Below are 17642 nucleotides of genomic sequence, written 5' to 3'. Positions count from 1 at the left end.
TGCAAGAATATACCTCACAGATTATCTGTACTATAATTCAGCTAGACAAATAGTCCAAGGGCAGCCAGGGAGCCTTTTTGGTGCACCAGTTCTAACTCCCCCTCTCAGTATGCTGATAGCTTTTCATTTTGAAGTTCATTATCTAGGGCATGGCCAGAGCTGCATATCTCTTTCTAGGTGGTTTGAGTAGTGCTTGATGTATAATAGGTTCTTAATTAATGCAGGCTGTTGATGACTTATATGTATTAAGCTCTCACCCTTGAAACAGGGGTGGCAAATAAAAGTACCTAAATAATTCTGAGAATGGACTCTGCTTTGAGAAGGTCCTATTATATCAAGGCAGCAGGGTGCCTTGGAAAGGGAGTGGGCTTTGGAATTAAAGGACAGGTGTTTGAATCCAAATGATGTTACTTAGGACTAATGTGAGCCTTTATGAGCCTTCATTTCCTCATATATGAAATTCTGCCCTTGAATTCAATGATTCTGTGCATAAGTGGTGGCCACAATGCTCTCCCAGCTATTTTAAGCTGGACTTTGGGATTGTTTCTATCTTAGAAATACTTAATATGGAAAAAGACTGGTTTAACCTGGGACTGATTACCAGTTTGTTGATGATATAGTTGAAGGGGTGACATACCCCTTGTTTTGCTCTCTAGAATCAAAGGATTTAAAGCTGGAAGTAACTTTAGAAGTCACCTCTTTCTCCCCCTTTGCCCCTTTTAAGCCTGATTCTTGGCTATTCATTAGCACATTCACCAGGGAATTAAGAGGGAAAATCACAGGGTTTCAGATCTGTAATGGACCATGGAGGTAATCTAATCTAGCCTTGTCATTTTACAAACGAGTAAATAGAGTCCCAGCATAGGGAAATGAGTTGACCAAAGTCATGTATTAGCAGAAGTCCCCCTATCTAGTGATCCTTCCATTGAAGTATGCAGGACTCCTATTAAAATATTTTGTTTCTTTCCAGGAACCCAAGTAAAACCAAATAGTCAAGGGGTTGAACTCAAAAGACGATTGAGAATTTGCTGCCTATCTTTACTCTCCCAGATTCCCCTTAGCAGAGATAAAGTGAATATGCTGATCTATAGTATTCCTTAGTCATCCTGCTAAAAGTTAGCTGCATAACTTTTAGTAATTTATTTCATTTCTTCAAATTTCTGTTTCCTCATTGGCAATTGGAGATAATTATAATTGTTCTATTTATCACGAAAGGTTGTTGTTGTTATCAATTGAGAAAGAGGATGCAAAATTAATTCAAAAGAAAACTTACTGCCTCTACACCAGGCAGTCTTGTTCAAGAAGTTAATTGAATTATGCATTTAGAGCTGGGACTCAGCCCAGAGGTAATCAAGTCGAACCTCACCCCTCCCAATTTTAAAGATGAAGAAACTAAGGCCCATCAAGAGAAATAATTTTCTTAGGGTCATCCAGCTACAAAGTCTGTGAGGCAGGATTTGAAGTCTGGACTTCCTGACTGTCAATTCCAGTGCTCTATCCGATACGAAATTCTGATCTGAGAACATCTAAAATGTTTTAAAAGCTTTGTTTGTTTAAAGAAATATTAAACTCAGTTTTTACTTCATTGGGGAGGGTGGAATGTCAGTGGCTATGTAGCCCATTGCTTGAATATGCTGTTCTTTGCTCAGGGCTATCATCAGAGCATAACAGCCAAAAACTAAGAGAAGAATTGTAATCAGGAATTTTTCACCTTGGGCAACTAGAATACATCATAGCCTAAATTGGTAGAGAGTCACAGATCTTTAATGACTTATGCAAGGCCACAGTTTTCAGCCTTTTGCTCCTGCTCAGAAGCTTAGAATGAGTACCCACCCCTATGCTATCTAGTAGCATCTTATTTTAACTAACTATTCCTGCTAACCAGGTGCTAAACTTTACTGTTGGCTTATTTTTGTTTGTTTCTTTTTGTTTATTTGTTTTGTTTTGTTTTGTCCTGTTTTATTGTTGAAGGAATGGAAATGCTCTTAGTGTCTCCTTAATTTTGCTCCTTCAGGCGAAGCCCTGATACTTTTACCCTAGTTATGACTCTGCCAAAGGAAGAGTACAAAAGAAATACTGAGACTAGCATAGGGGAATCAAGATACTACAAAGATCCCAGAAGTTTATTCTGCATCTCAGACTTCTCTCAATATGTTTAAAATCCTTCATAAAATTTTCTCTGGGCCAGAGATTAATGCAACCTTTCAGGCAGCCTTAATCCTTTGAATTCCACTGCTTTTGAGTATGACTCAGAATGGAAAATGAGCAGGCATGAAGTAGTAAGCAGTGCCTTACTCAAATTTCCAGCTGACTGGAGTCCCAATTTGAGATGGAATATTTTTTTCATAATTAAATTAGAAGCAAATCCCACCATCTATGAAACCTATTCAGAGGCTGTCATTTTAATTCACAGACCATCTTTTTTGATAAGGCCTTGTTTCTCTTCTCCAACCAGTCCCATTTATATTCTACCTTCTAATGAAGATTGATTTTCTGTGAGCTGCAGCAATTACTCCTGAAACAAGTAAAGTCAAAATAAATAGTTTACATTCTTCCAGAAATCTCCTCATCATTCCATTTCCAGGATGATGAGGTATCTCCTGCACGAAAGCCCTTTCAGTGATCATGGACTCATAAAGTGACCACAACGAACCTTTGGTTTATAACAGAATGAAGGACTTTGATCCATGGAGCCAGGGAAGCAAAGCAGCTTGAGAGCAGGGGACTTGGTTTGATGCTTTAGAATACAGCAGAACTCTTCAGTCACTCAGAGAAGATTTTTATTGACTTAATTTGAAAAATTACTATCGTCCCTTATACTAGGCTTAAGGAAGAAGTTTGTTTTTCTAACTGGAAATACACAAGACTTGGAACAGAAATGATTCCTATAAGTTTGTTTGTTTCATTTTAACATCCTATTGTGCCTTTAGAGTTAAAAATTAATGTGGTAAGCCAGAAGTGTTAAAATAAGCAATTTGTAGAAAGTGGTAGGAAATAACTTGGACAACACCAATAAGCCGCACAGACTATCAGATGATAACTGTTTCACCTAGCTAAATAAGAACAGCTGGAAGACAAAGTCATCTCACCATCAATTGAAGGGAATATATAGAACTGAACAAACTGATGGAAATTTTACAGCTGCAAGATTTGTGGCATCTTTTGAATGGGAACATTAAAAAGCATGCATATTTCTCAGCACCAGATGGTACCTTTACCAAAATAAACTATGTGCTAGAGTACAGAAAAATTATAAATACATGTAGAAAAATAAAAATAATAAGCTCATACTTTACAAAGGTGTTGGGAATGTTTAATCTTGAAAAGATTTTTGGGAGGTGTGATGACTTCAAGGATTTTAATGTAGAATAATAATAAACATAAGCATCTAGGTGGAGTAGTAGTTAGCATGCTGGACTTGGAGTCAAGAAGACCTGAGTTCAAATCCTGCCCCAGACTACTAGCTGTGTGACTTTGAGGTTATTTAACTTTTCTCAGTCTTGGTATCCTCTTACATAAAATGAGAATAATAATAGCTCCTATTTCTCAAGGTTGTTGTAAAGATCAAATAATATATGTAAAGTACTTTGAAAACATTGATGTTTATATAAATGCTAGCTTTTAGTGTGATTAGCAGCTAATAACAAGTTATTAATAATAGTAGGATATTAATGTACTTAACAACTAGCACTTATAGCTCTACATTATCTCATTTTGTGTGGAAGAGGGATTGAACAATACAGCAGTATTAGGAGCAGTGAGTGAAAGATGCAGAGAGCTGCATTTCAGCTCAATGTTCAGGAAAAGCTTCCTATCAGTTAGTGCTATCAAAAATTAGAATGGATTGTCTCTCAGAGTAGTAGTCTCTCCATCACTGGAGATCATTAAGCAGAGGCTTACTTTATACAAAAAAATGACTTCTCACTGATGTTGCAGAGGGAATAACTGTTCAGGTCTATGTTAGAGGAAATGGCTTCTGAGGTCTCTTCTAATTTGTGGTCTACTTCAATTCATGGGATGGAAGCCAACTAAGTAAGTGATATGGAAAGTTGTGAGGATCTAAGTTAACTAATTAGTAGTCTTGCAGGTCTCTTACTCATTACCATAAGTATAACAATGGAGTGATGAATTAATTTGGTCACGGTAACTCAAAAGACGATTAATTTGCTTGAGATTTCAACCTACATAAGCAGAAGTATCCACACAAATAAAATAATGGGTCATTGCATTATATTCTTCTTAGGAAATATGTCCAAATACTGGGAATGTAGGTGGAAATGAGGATTAAATACCAGAAGCAGACACAAATATAACAAAACACATTGAGCCATGACATTGGAAAAAAATTAAAAACTTGCCAAGCCAAGTAGGACAAAGACCTGAAACCAAAGGAGACCTTATTTAAAATCATAAAGAAACTCATGGGAAACATCAAAGATGGGTTACTGCTGAACATTATGTTGAGGAAAAGAAATGGTCCCTAGAAAATTTAACATGCCTATTTTAGTGAAAATGAATATGATAATCCAATGCTCCCAGACCCAAACAACAGATGGTCATGGGCAATGGATGGGATACAACCTGACTAAAAGGAAATGGGACACTGGATATGACAACCTGTGGTTATAGCAATGCAGGATGATATATCAAAGCCAAAGACATTCCCATAGTACTTTTGAGCAACCATGTTGTTATGGCAGACTCACCCTCCCAACATCCTATAGCTGGGGACATAATTTGTTGACAATAGACTTTCTCCATCTCTGATACTGGCCGCTTTTATGGCCTTCAACAATACACTTCACCTCAGTTTCCTCTTCTGTGAAATTGGAGGATTGCAGTAGCTATTCTCTTATGATAACCCCAGGTCCAATGATCTATTGCTGTGAAAACTGCATTATACTGCATTTTCCAAAGTCAGGTCCAAATATAATATAGTTGTGTTTTCATTATATTTATTCAGGGTGTAAGGGATAGGGCGGGGAGGAGGGATTTTGTGTGTGTGTGAGAAAGAGAAAGAGACCCTAGTGTTTAACGAACTCTGGGCCACACTCAGATATATCATTTTCAAATAATCTCCCTGGGAATGATGGCTTGAGTCAGAGCAAAACCCCATAAGGAATAATAGACTTTTGCACAGACTAATCCATCTCTGAGGTATCTTGAATAAGCACAACATCAACCAAAAGCAGAGAAAGAATTTTGGGAAACATTATTTACACAACCATTAAGATATTATTCCTTATTCTTATATTCTCTATTTTAACCAGAACAAAAACCATCATTTGTTCAAAATACAAATAGCCTAGCTCTCACTTCCTTGTTGCATCTTAATAAGAATAAAGAATACTGTTACTCTTGGCAGGAATGCTAGATCTCCTTTCACCACAGCATTTCCTCTTGCTTCATAATATACTGAAGCTCCTTTACCATTATTTATAAAAACAACTTTGGGGTGATCACTACCTTGCAAACAAACTGTTTCCACTTTATGAGACTGCTCTGGTATAGGGACGACAACACTACGTGTGGACTCAGAAGAGCTGGCTTTTAATCCTGACTGAGGGAGCTCACTTAAATCAAATTCACTTGCATGTCATGGGATCACCTCCTTGATGTCTCTCTTCGAGAACAAAGGACAAACAGCAGCAGCAATAATTAATGGACTTGGTCAAGTGACTTTCCTATTTATTTATTTGTTTATTTATTTATTTACTTCATTCATTCATTCATTCATTCATTTATTTTCATTTCTGAGGTTTTTTTTTTATTTTTAGTTTACAACACTCAGTTCTACGTAATTTTGAGTTCCAAATTTTCTTCCCCCTCTTCCCCCTCTCTCCCAAAGACATCATGGAACCCGATATATCTTCTCCTTTTAACTGTGCATTGAACTTATTTGCACAATAGTCAAGTTGCAAAGAAGAACTATGACCAATGGAATGAATCATGAGAAAGAGGAAACAGAACCAAAACCCCTCCAAAAACAAAAACAAAAGAGAAAAAAAGGGAAAAAGAGGCAAGCATAAAGTACCTCAATCTGCATTCAGACTCCATAGTTTTTTCTCTGGATGTAGATAGCATTCTCCATCGTGAGTCTTTTGGAGTTTTCTTTGCACCTTGTATTGCTGAGAAGAGCAAAGTCTATCAGGGTTAGTCATCACAGAATCCATGCATCTGTGGTTGTGTGACTTTTTCTTCTTGGGTCTGTTTCTTCATCTGCAAAATGAGAGGTTTTGACTAGATGATTCTGAAGTCCTTTCTGTTCTAATTCTTAATTCTCTTTAGTCCCAATCTCCCACTATGGTTCATGCTTCTGATTCTAGAAATAAAGTTCAACACCAAAATCATGCTATCTCTTTGGTTCATCACTTAAATTTGCAAATAACAACAATACAAAATTATAATTTGTTTATACCTTAGTAGTTGTATCCTAGGGCATAGCCAGAAGGACAATTACATTCAATGGCTTGCTTAGGGACATACATCTCACAAATTTTTTAAGAATAGATTGCAGACTAGGAAAAAGCCACCAATTTAAGTGTATCAATGGCATTTTGTGGTACCTTGACTAGCACAGGAATAAAGATTCTCAGAACTAATTGCTATGCATCATTTTCAATAAATTACAATTCAAAATTTAAGGGCCCACAATATACAAGGCACTTTTCTAGATACTGGTAATAAAAAGGCAAACACAAAAAAACTTTGCTCTCAAAAAGCTTGTGTTCTATTGGATAGACAAAGGACTCCAACATTCCAGTGAAATCTATGATTTCTTCAAGATAGATACTTATATCAGTAATATAGATCACAACCTACACATCCACATCTGGGTTCTATGTCTGATGTCATGAGTCACTCAATGTCTGAGGTTTCAAACATTCCTTTTTTCCTAAAAATAAAAAGTAAATTTCAAATGCCCTCAGAAAAAAGGCAGTCAGAGAATTTAAAAAATAGATAAAAGTAGAAGTCAAAGAACTAAAGAAAAGAGTTGGAAAGGAGGTCCACTTGGGTCTCAGGAGCTCCTCATCAAACTCTTAAACTTTTTCTTTTACTTTTCTTCTTCTAAGGGCCAACAGCTAGATTCCAAATCAATCCGTCTGAGGCAAAGTTAACCCAAACTTCCCCTTGCCTGTGCTGTAACCTCCTTGCTTTCAATAATCCTGGTCAGCGTCATAGGAGTGTGAGAAGTTATTTCACTCCTCTTCAGTTCCATCCGTATACTGTCGCACATCGCAACCCAACCTGCCTATTTCACATGATTCTGGTCCCTGTCTACCCACAAGTTCGTCATAAGAGATTGACTCAATATGTTGGGAACCTTCCTCAAGTTCTCTTTAAATTGTGTGGATGAGTGAAATGTATAGGTTGTCAATCTAACACTCTCCCTATTACTGATCCTTTTTTTTCTTAGCATATATTCTTTGATGACATCTTTGATAACACACTGCCTGTGTATCTCCTTATTTGTAAACTACTCACACCCACTATGAAGAAATTCATTGTTTTGGGGGGTGAAATGTAGCAAATAAATACAAGGCAATTTGAAGAAAGAATAAGTATTAAAATCTAGGAAACACTTACACAGTAGTAAATACATGATTGTTGAGCAAAGGAAACTGAGAATGGATGATCTAATTCAAGAAAAGAGAGAGCTCTGTGTCACAAGGAAGAGAGTAGTCAATAGTAACAAAAAACACACGAAAGAATGACTGGTATGTAACCATCTGGGGGGCAGCTAGGTGACACAGTGGATGGAGCACCAGGCCTGGAGTCAGGAAGACCTGAGTTCAAATTTGACCTCAGACACTTAATAGTTGTGTGACTATGGGCATGTTGCTTAACTTTGTTTGCCTCAGTTTTCTCATCTGTAAAAAGGGCTGAAGAAGCAAGTGGGAAAGCACTCAAGTATCTTTGCCAAGGAAACCTTGAATGGGGTGATGAAGAGTGAGACATGACTGAAAAAGAACACAACAAAAACAACAAAATAAAGCTATGAGAATGATCAATTAATAAATCATTATTAAATGTTGTGAGAGTATAAGTTAAATGGTAGAGTCAGGTTGTAAGAAGATGAGATGTGAATTTGGAGTGTAGATATCATGTAAATGACTTCAGAAGTTTTGAAGTGAGAAGACCCAAGGATTGTCTGATTCCTACAACCTATATTTAAGTTTGGAGTACTTGAACATGAATATAGATGGGAGAGAGTGAAATAGTAGATATGGAAACACTGAAGATGATAAAGGGAGAAGGAGAGATGGTGACGGTGGCACACATGAAAATATACTATAAAAGCACCAATAGTTCTGGCAAAAAGTGCTCCCCTTCCTCATGCACTCAAGCAAAAAAGGAGAGAATAGGTAAAGAAATAGAGGGATTTTGACTTATGGATTACAGGAAATAATAATCTCATTATGTATGACCAATAAAATTGAAAGTAAGGTAATCCTCTGAGAGATAGCAGGTTGGGACTTGTGTCGAGGGCTTGAGGAGAGAGAAGGTTTGAAATAGCTACTCTTCGAGGAATGACAGAAAATAAATGAGGCAAAATAATAAAAACTATTATTTCTATCATTTATTGGATTTTTAAGGCTTTCAAAGTCCTTTACATATGTTATTTCATCTGATACAACAATACTATGAGGTAAGTACTATTATTATCCCCATTTTAAAGATGAAGAAACTGAGACTGAGAGAAGTTAAGTGCTTTACCCACAGTCATATACAGGTAATAAGTGTTTGAAGCAGGATTTAAACTCATATCTTCCTGACTCCATATCCAGAAATCTATCTGCTACACTGACTAGCTCTCTCTAATAAAATGATTACCATGACACATTAAGGGCCCATTTGAAATTAGATAGCATACCTGTGTAGTAAACCCAGCTGTCACAGTTCTCTGTCTTCCTTTAGCAATATTCAGCAGTTAAGAAGTGGAGATGGCTTTATAGTAAGAGAAAAAGGTTGAGATTAGCAGGAAATATTCAGAAAGAAAAAAAATGAGAAAAGAATTCAAGCAGGATGAAGAGGAGTGTATTATTGATCTAGCTAATAGTCAGGCAATTAATATAATAATAAGTGCTCACTATATACTAAACTATATGCTAAATGCCAATAATCCAGGTAGAAAGATAGTTCCCACCCTCAATGAAGAAGGACAATGAAGGAAGACAACACAGAAAGGCTGAAAAGGGGCAATGGGGAGAGAAAAGTACCCAGCTCTAGAACATGGTTGAAGAAAGCCATAAAGCAGCCTGGAGAAGAATAAAATATGGGTGGCCTGGGTGCCCTCCTTAAATGGAATTTCTGGGAGAAGCCATCCAATCAGGAGAGGCCAAAAAGTGAGTAGGTACTTTCAATATGTGAATTCCAGAATTGAAATGAGCTTCCAGGATGAAGAAGTGGGACATAATAGAAGTCTAGGGTACATCTTGGAGAAGCATGAGATCCCTAACTACAGGGTTTAGACAGGGACAAAAACACCCTGTGAGGTAATAAGCTGTCACCATGGATATCATGGCCACTTTGTTGTCTCCTTTTTCACCCCTATATATAAGTAGCATTATGACAGTGTTTTTTAACATCTCAAACTGAGAAATAGTCATAGAATTTGAATCTAAAGGAGACCTTAGAGAACATTTGACTCAGATCTTTTCCTATGTGGATGAAGAAAATGAGGCCTAACAGTGACAAATAACTTGTTCATTGTCACACCATTAGTTAGATGGAGAGCCAAAGTTTTAAGTCAAGAATTTCTGACTCCTAAGCTCACTGCTCTTGCAACTAAATCATATTATTCCTGACTCTCCTACATTTGTCTTTTTTTTAATCTATAGCCTATTCCTTATTAAGAATACTAATAAAGAGATGCATATAATAGTATAGTAAAAAGAGTTCTCAGAGACCAGGGGCTTTGGGTTGACTTAATCAAATCAACAAACATTTGTTCAATACCTGGTACCATATTAAATGCTGTGGATACACAGTGAGGCAAGAAACAAACAATAAAAAAAGCAGTTCTTGCTTTCAAAGCATTCACGGTCTAAGGGGGAGAGGCAACACAGAAAGAATTATATACAAACAACATACATACGGGGTAAATTGGAGGTGATCAGCAGAGGGCCACTGGGATAGGCTTCTTATAGAAGGTAGGATTTTAGGAAGGACTTGAAAAAAATCAGTGAATCTAAGGGACAGAGATGAGGAAAGAGAACTTTTCAGGCATGATAAACAGCTAGAGAAAATGCTCAGAGCTGAAAGATTCAAAGTCTTTTTTTCCATAAGGAATGGCAAGGAAGCCAGTGTCACTTGATAGCAGAATGTCTGAAACTGAGCAACATGTAAATACATTTAGTGCGTGACTTGTTGTAAGTGTCTCTTTAAGTATAGCACCGATTTTCTCTGTTCCTTTGTAGAAGTATTGTCTCACAGAGGTGTTGTGACTTCTACATGATATCATAGATGTGAGAAAGTTTTGTGAGTGTAAAGGGCTAAGAATATACCACAAAAAGATCTGTAATCTCACTGATGAAGAGGAAAAGTTTTCTGCACTTTTCCATACCTTAGTAGAAGGTAAAATATTTCCCATCTGATCACCAAGAGAGTTAATGAGAGACGGCAGCTAGGTGGTGCAGTGAGTAGAGCACCAGACCTGGAGTCAGGAGGACCTGAGTTCAAATCTGGCCTCAGTCACTTCACACACTTACTAGCTGTGTGACCTTGGGTAAGTCACTTAACCCCAATTACCCCACCTTCCCCCCTCCAAAAAAAAAGAAAAAAAAAGAAAGTTAATGTGACCCATCCAATCAAGCTAGGTTGCTGCTCCCCAGGCAAGATATATAATATGTCTCCTGAACTCATAAAGGAATCCTTTTGAGTGTAGTAGAACTGGATAAAGCTTGTTATTCTGGAAGAGGTACCTCTAATGGTCCTAAGGGGTATTATAGCAGTAGTTTATTGGAGGAAGCAATTATCAATTTAATAAAGAATATTATTAATAAAGAGAAACATTCTAAAGAGTCAAAGTAATCAATAATGTACTTACCTCTTTCAAACTCTGTCATCTCTGAAGTTAGGAGGTTTACCAATGGGAGTGGCATATGACCTGGTACCAACTGAGTGCTGGGAAAGACCAAAGGTTCCTCAAGGCATGCCTTGGAATCACAGAATTTTAGAGTTGGACAAGACCTCATAGCTACCTTGTATAATTCATACCCCTTCCCCCCAAAAAACACCCCATCACAACTAATCTACAAAATGGTCAGTCACTAAGCCTTTATTTATGATTTTCAATGAGAAGAAACAATCTGCCTCCAGAGGGACCAATTTGTTAGTACTTTTTTGTTTTGCTTTTTTTTCCCTTGCTTATTATATCAAGAAAGCACAATGCCTGGCACATAGCAAATTCTTAATAAATGCACATTATGTTTATTTTTTTCTTAATTTCAGATGTCCCTCAATACTCTCCCACATTACTAATACACAAATAAAGCTTTAATCCTCCCCCAACACACACAGATACACACACACACAGACACACACACACCCCTCTTTTATTCATTGTAAATACCCTCATTTTCTGTAATATACCATCATACAGCATAAGCCCTTCAAAAGCCCTAGTTCTCTCTCTGGATTCTCCATAGCTTATCAATATCCTTCTTAAATTATGCTGGCCAGAATCAAACATAATACTCTAGATATAGTTTGATGGGGCAGAGTCAGAAGGACTATCATGTCTTTATTCCTAGAAACTATACCTCTCAGAATACAACCCCAAATCTCATTAGATTCTTTTGTGTCTGTCATATCGTATTGTTGATCCATATTGAGCTTGTAGTCTACTGAAACCCCCAGATCTTTCTCAGACAAACTTCTCTTTATCCATGTCACCAGTAACTTACAATCATAAAGCTGATTTGTTGAACCCAAAGTGTTGGACTTTACATTTAGCCCTATTAAATGCAATCTTGCAGGATTCAGCTCAGTGGTCTAGTATAACCATTCTAGAATTTTTATAGATCCTGATTATCATCATAATATTTACTAACACTTCTCTAGCACTTTCTCAATTAACATCTTCTTTTAATCTCACAATAACCCTGTAAGTTGATGCTATTATTATCCTAATTTTAAAAATTAGAAAACTGAGACTGGAAGAGACTAAGTAACTGAGGCAGGGCACACAAACAGTAAGTGTCTGAGGCAGATTTTGAATTGTCTTCCTGAATCCAGGTCTAGACCTCTATTCAACCAGCTGGCCAACTAAGGGCGAATTTTCCCTCTCAGCTTTATCACGATCAGGAAAACTGAACTACTTCAATCCAATTCAAACTTAATTTTTTCATTTATTGTTTATGGGACACTGCAGGACATCTGTAAGTGGGAATGATATTAGCACTAACCATACCGCAGTTGTAGTGTTGTAATTCTAAATATAGAAATATTAGCTGTTGTTGCAATTATTATCACATATATTCTCCCAGATGAGCCACTGAGTTGCCTTTTTTTTATTTTTGTCTTCCCTGAAATCCAGGATTTAACAGTAAATACAAGATGAGAGTTATACTTAAGCTATACATTATACTCAAAAGTGTTTGCACGCACACCCACACACACATACATACACACATGCATATATGCATACTTGGATCATTAACCATTTGTACACAGTTTAACTGCTGGCTCAATTGACACCAAAGAAAACCTCAAGCAATTTGATAGAGGAAAGCATTGAATAAAGTGCTGCATGAGAACCTTTCCCAAAGTAGAGGTGCCTGGGAAGTGATGTGCGCTGATCATGAACTCAGTTTTGTGGGCTTTGGGGGACAAAAGCTCAGGCTTTTTCATCTTTTTATCTAGTATATAATAACAAGTAAATAATTGTTTGTCCGATGAATGCAGAGAAGAATATGAATTTGAGTATAGTAGCATCTTCTTTGCCTTAAGAGTGGTAGACAGATTGTGAATGAGCACATCTGGCCACTTTTTAGCAGCAGCTGGCAGCTCCTCCTCTCATTTGTTTTGTTGTCTTCTGACCTCAGTCACTGTGATATTTTAGCACCTGCTATCTGCAACATATGAGAGGATTGAGGGAAAGGGCTGAGGAGGTAAGCTGAGAGTAGACCTTCTAAAACATTAGCCTGGGACACTATGTACCTTAGGGTAAAAAAATAGTTCAAAGGTCAGTTAGGGACCAATTTCTTGATGGAAACAAAATACACACTCTGCTTCCTTTGACCACAGGTCCAGGTTTGAACAGGTCCTTGGTCCCCCTCGTGGTGAGACAGACTTTAATCTTACTCTCTTTGGATAGGGGATATTTTGTCTTCTACTTAGATCCTAACCAAAGTCTTATGGTCCTAGGCTGTGTTGCAAAGAAAGAAGTGGGTCAAATTCTATGAGAAGAGTCTTTTCTCCCTAGCACCTGGTCATTTGGGTTCCATTTTCCTTGCCATGGTTCCAAACAGTGGCAACCGTGTCAAGACCTTGAACCAGCTCTAAAAATACTTCTGGTAAAGAAATCAGCCTGTTTTTACTAAGTTAGTATAGGTAATGAAGTGCTTCCATATTAGAACACAAGTTCATAGATTTAGATATGGGTGGGACTGTGTGATCACCTAATTCAACTCCCTCATTTTTATAATAAAGGAAACTGAGACCTATAGCATTTAATGGGCTTTCTCCATCTTATACAAAGAATGAAGGGCGAAGCTTGGCTTTGTACCCAGGGCGACAACTCCAAATCCAACATTGTACCTTCCTCAGAATTGTACATCAACTAACGCTGATAGCAACTTTGCAAGGTAGGCAGTGATCATTACCCCCATAAAATAGATGAGGAACGAAGCTGAGAGGTTAAATTGTTTGGCTATAATCAAACAGCTTGCAGTTGAACTGGTTCTCAGTTAGGTCCCCTAAAGCCAGCTTCTGAACAGCACACTATGCTGCTCCTCAGTGTGGAGAAAGGGTATGTAAAGAACAGGGGTCCAACGAAATTCTTGGTTGGTTTCTAATATTATGGAAATTAAGCTAACATCTGGGAGTGTGTCCAAAAAGAGCAAAAGTGAGGAGAAATCTTGTGTTTCATATTAGGCTTTAAGGTCCTTGAAAAGTGGACAGTATACTTTACAGCACTGACAATGCACATGGTAATAAACCATCCTCTTATTTATGTTAATAACAATAATAATGATAGCTTACATTTCTGTGGCAGTTTATAGTTACAAAACACTTTCAATACATAATCTCACTTGAACTTCACAATACCCTCCTAAAGAAGGCAAAGGTGGCTGTTTTATTCTCAGTTTATAGATGAGGGAATTGAGGGTCGGAGAGGTTCAGTGACTTACTAAAGGTCATCTAGATTATAAGTTGGAGAAACAGGCCCAGCCTTCTGACTTTGGAACTACAAATCTAATGTTCTTTGCACTGAATCACTATTTTGTTTCTTACCTTAGTATCAGGTTTTGGATTTCAGAACAGAAATTAAAAGAGACAATGTCCATAAAAGACAGGCAGGAATATATGAACGAAAGTAACTAATTCCTCTCCCCACTCCAGTGTCTTCCCTTGAAACATATTGTGCTTGTATCCCCAAACCCATCTCCTTTCTTTCTCTCTCTCTCTCTCTCTGTCTCTCTCTCTCTCTGTATATATGTACATACACACATATGTATGTATATATGCATTTATATGTATATGTATGTATACATGTGTGTGCGTGTGTATACACACATACACATACATATATGTGTGTTTGTATACATGTCTAAATATGTGTATGTATATACATCTGTGTATATATATATATATATGTAAATAAATATATATAGAGAGAGAAAGAGACAGAGACAGAGGAGACAGAGAGAGAGAGAGAGACAGAGAGACAGAGAGAGCTGATTTTAAAGTACTTGACAAAGGGGCTGTCATTTCCAAGCCGAAGTTGCTCCTGGTTATAGCTTCCCATAATCCACATATTTAGCCAAGTGCCAGTCTTCAGGATGAACAGAAATCCAGTCTTCAGGATGGATGGAAAAATAATAATAAAAGTTATTACAATAACACATGGCTTAACAGCAGATCACCCCACCAAACTCTGAGTATCCTGAATAGAAGGAATTCTTGTCTTTGTCAGATACTTTATTTGCTGAAAAGAACTCCTGACTGTGGCTTCCATTCAGCGTATGACACATGGTCTACAGTACATTTATTTAAAACAATTTTAGCACAATAAAGGCAGTAATTATATAACAATGCCCATAATGTCAATGACAGACTGCTAATTTTCTGCAAGCAGAAGTTACTTATTTTGGAAGCTCTCCCTTTGATTCTCCTCAGAGGAAGGAAAAGGAATGTGTTTAGGACCCACAAAAACAAGAGGCACCATGTCCCGATTTTCTTAAATTTAATATATAAGAACAGAAGCATATTGCCTTCAAATATATTCTGCCTATGTATACAATTGGAATTTGGTAACACATAGTTGTAAGAAACAGAAAGTTTCTATTTATTCCTTTCTACCTTGTAGGAATGTATGGAGAATGAACTATATTTAAATAATGTTTTAACCTATAAAGTAATTTTTTGTTACTTTGGAGATATTTTGAGCTCTTTATAATTCAGCAATATGTGAATGTGAATATAGGAATTTGGTGTTCTTGACTGATTATAACTGGCATTTTACATAGTACCATATAGTTTGCAGTATCTTATTTTTTCCCTGAAAACAATACTGAGTTAAGTAGTACAAGTGTTATATTCACTTTATAGATGAAGAAACAGAGACACAGAGATGTGTAGAAACATTTCCAAGGTCACCTACCTAAGGAACAGAAGCCAGGGTTACTCCAATCAAGTCAACATGGTTGACATGGTACAACCAGTGCTAACTGGTGCTTATTTTGTGGTTGTAGGATTCATTGTATTAATGAGAGAAAATATGTAGTAGGTGATCCTCACAATAACCCAGTGAAATTGATTCTGTTATTATCTCGATGTTACAGTTGAGGAAAATCAAGTTAAATGACTTATCCACGGTGACATCACAAATAAGTATCTGAAGCTAAATTTGAACTCAGGTCTTTCTGAGTTCAGGCTCAGTACTCCAGCCACTGTACCACCTAGCTGCCTGCACAGAGTCAGATAAGAGTTACTCTGTATGACAAAATAATATGGCTTTGGGGAATCTAGTTATCTGATTGCTGTCCCTGGATGCTTGTATATTTATTCTCCCGTATGTGTCACACAGTTAGATTTTTGTATGTGAGGCTGTGCTGCAAGCTGCCTGAGTTCTTAGGAACAGAAAAAAGTGAAGAGGTTTATATAACCAAGTGACATCTATGTCCTTAACAATAATTTTTGAACCCTTCCTTATTATCCTAGTTTCACCTGTTCTGTAGATCATAGGACTTTGATATCCAGGATTCACATCTAAGTTCTATTCCTCCAATCCCAACATTTGTCCCTGTGCCACACTACTTTAAATCAATAAATAAACAAAAAATAGATAAATAGACAGATGAATAAGTGAATAAATATAAATATCATAATGGGTTAATTTACGATGCCTTGCCAATGCTCTCCCCTAGAGCATCTAGCCCTACCAAAAATGAATTCATGCCAAAGGCTCCTCCTAACTAATCTTACTGCTCTGATATCCCTTCCCTCTCATGCATCAAAGAAGCTGCTGTAAAACTCATCTTTCTAGACACTATTTTCATTCTTTAATTTCTTCACTCAAAAGACTGTTGGATTCTTTTTTATTTATTGCATTTGTTTTGTTTTCTACCTTTCTTCTCTTTCTCAACCCAACCTATCTAACTTTGCATATCTTTTCTCTCTGGTACCTACTTATTGCTCTCTCAAGGCTGGTCCTTAATAATCCATGAAACAGTCATGCACGTTCCCATTTTCCGTGCCTTCTTACATATTACTAAATTCATAGATTTTTAGATGGTATAGTTAGAGTATATGTTAGAGATCTCAAACACAAACCTTTTCTCCTCTTTGCCCAAATAAAATGTCGTCTCCCTCATGAAGAATATCCAATTCTTCCTGATCATTAGTGACTTTCCTAGGGGAAGGGGTTATATAAACTATCTTTGTAAGTCTTTTGTGTATTTATTATGCTATATTACATGACATTGTTATTAATGTTGGTATCTTATACTAGACACAAATTTGAAACATACCATACATACTTAACACTACTGTGTTTAACCCCAATATATGCTCAATGTATGTGTATTGACTGAATAAATGCACTTAGTCACTCTATAACAAATGGTCTTGAACTTTTTTTGTGTCTTATAGGCTTTTGGAAGTCACCTGAAGCCTACAAAACAATTATAAAAGTGTTTTTTGGGGGTGAAGCCAAGATGGCAGCTTGAAAACAGGGACTATCTTAAGCCCTCTCCCAAATCCCTCCAAACACCTGTAAAAATGACTCTAGACAAATTCTAGAGCTATAGAACCCACGAAATGACAGAGGAAAACAAGTCACCAGCCCAAGATGGCCTGGATGGTTACTGGGAAGGGTCTATTGCATTACATTGGGAGCAGAGCATAGCCCAGCATAGGCCATGCCAGGACAGACCCGGCTGGGAGTAGACCAAGTGGAGCAGGCTTCAGGGGCG

Source organism: Trichosurus vulpecula, chromosome 3 (genome assembly GCF_011100635.1).
Source record: "Trichosurus vulpecula isolate mTriVul1 chromosome 3, mTriVul1.pri, whole genome shotgun sequence".
NCBI classification, from domain to species: Eukaryota; Metazoa; Chordata; class Mammalia; order Diprotodontia; family Phalangeridae; genus Trichosurus; species Trichosurus vulpecula.
Note: the sequence above shows the minus strand (reverse complement) of the source record.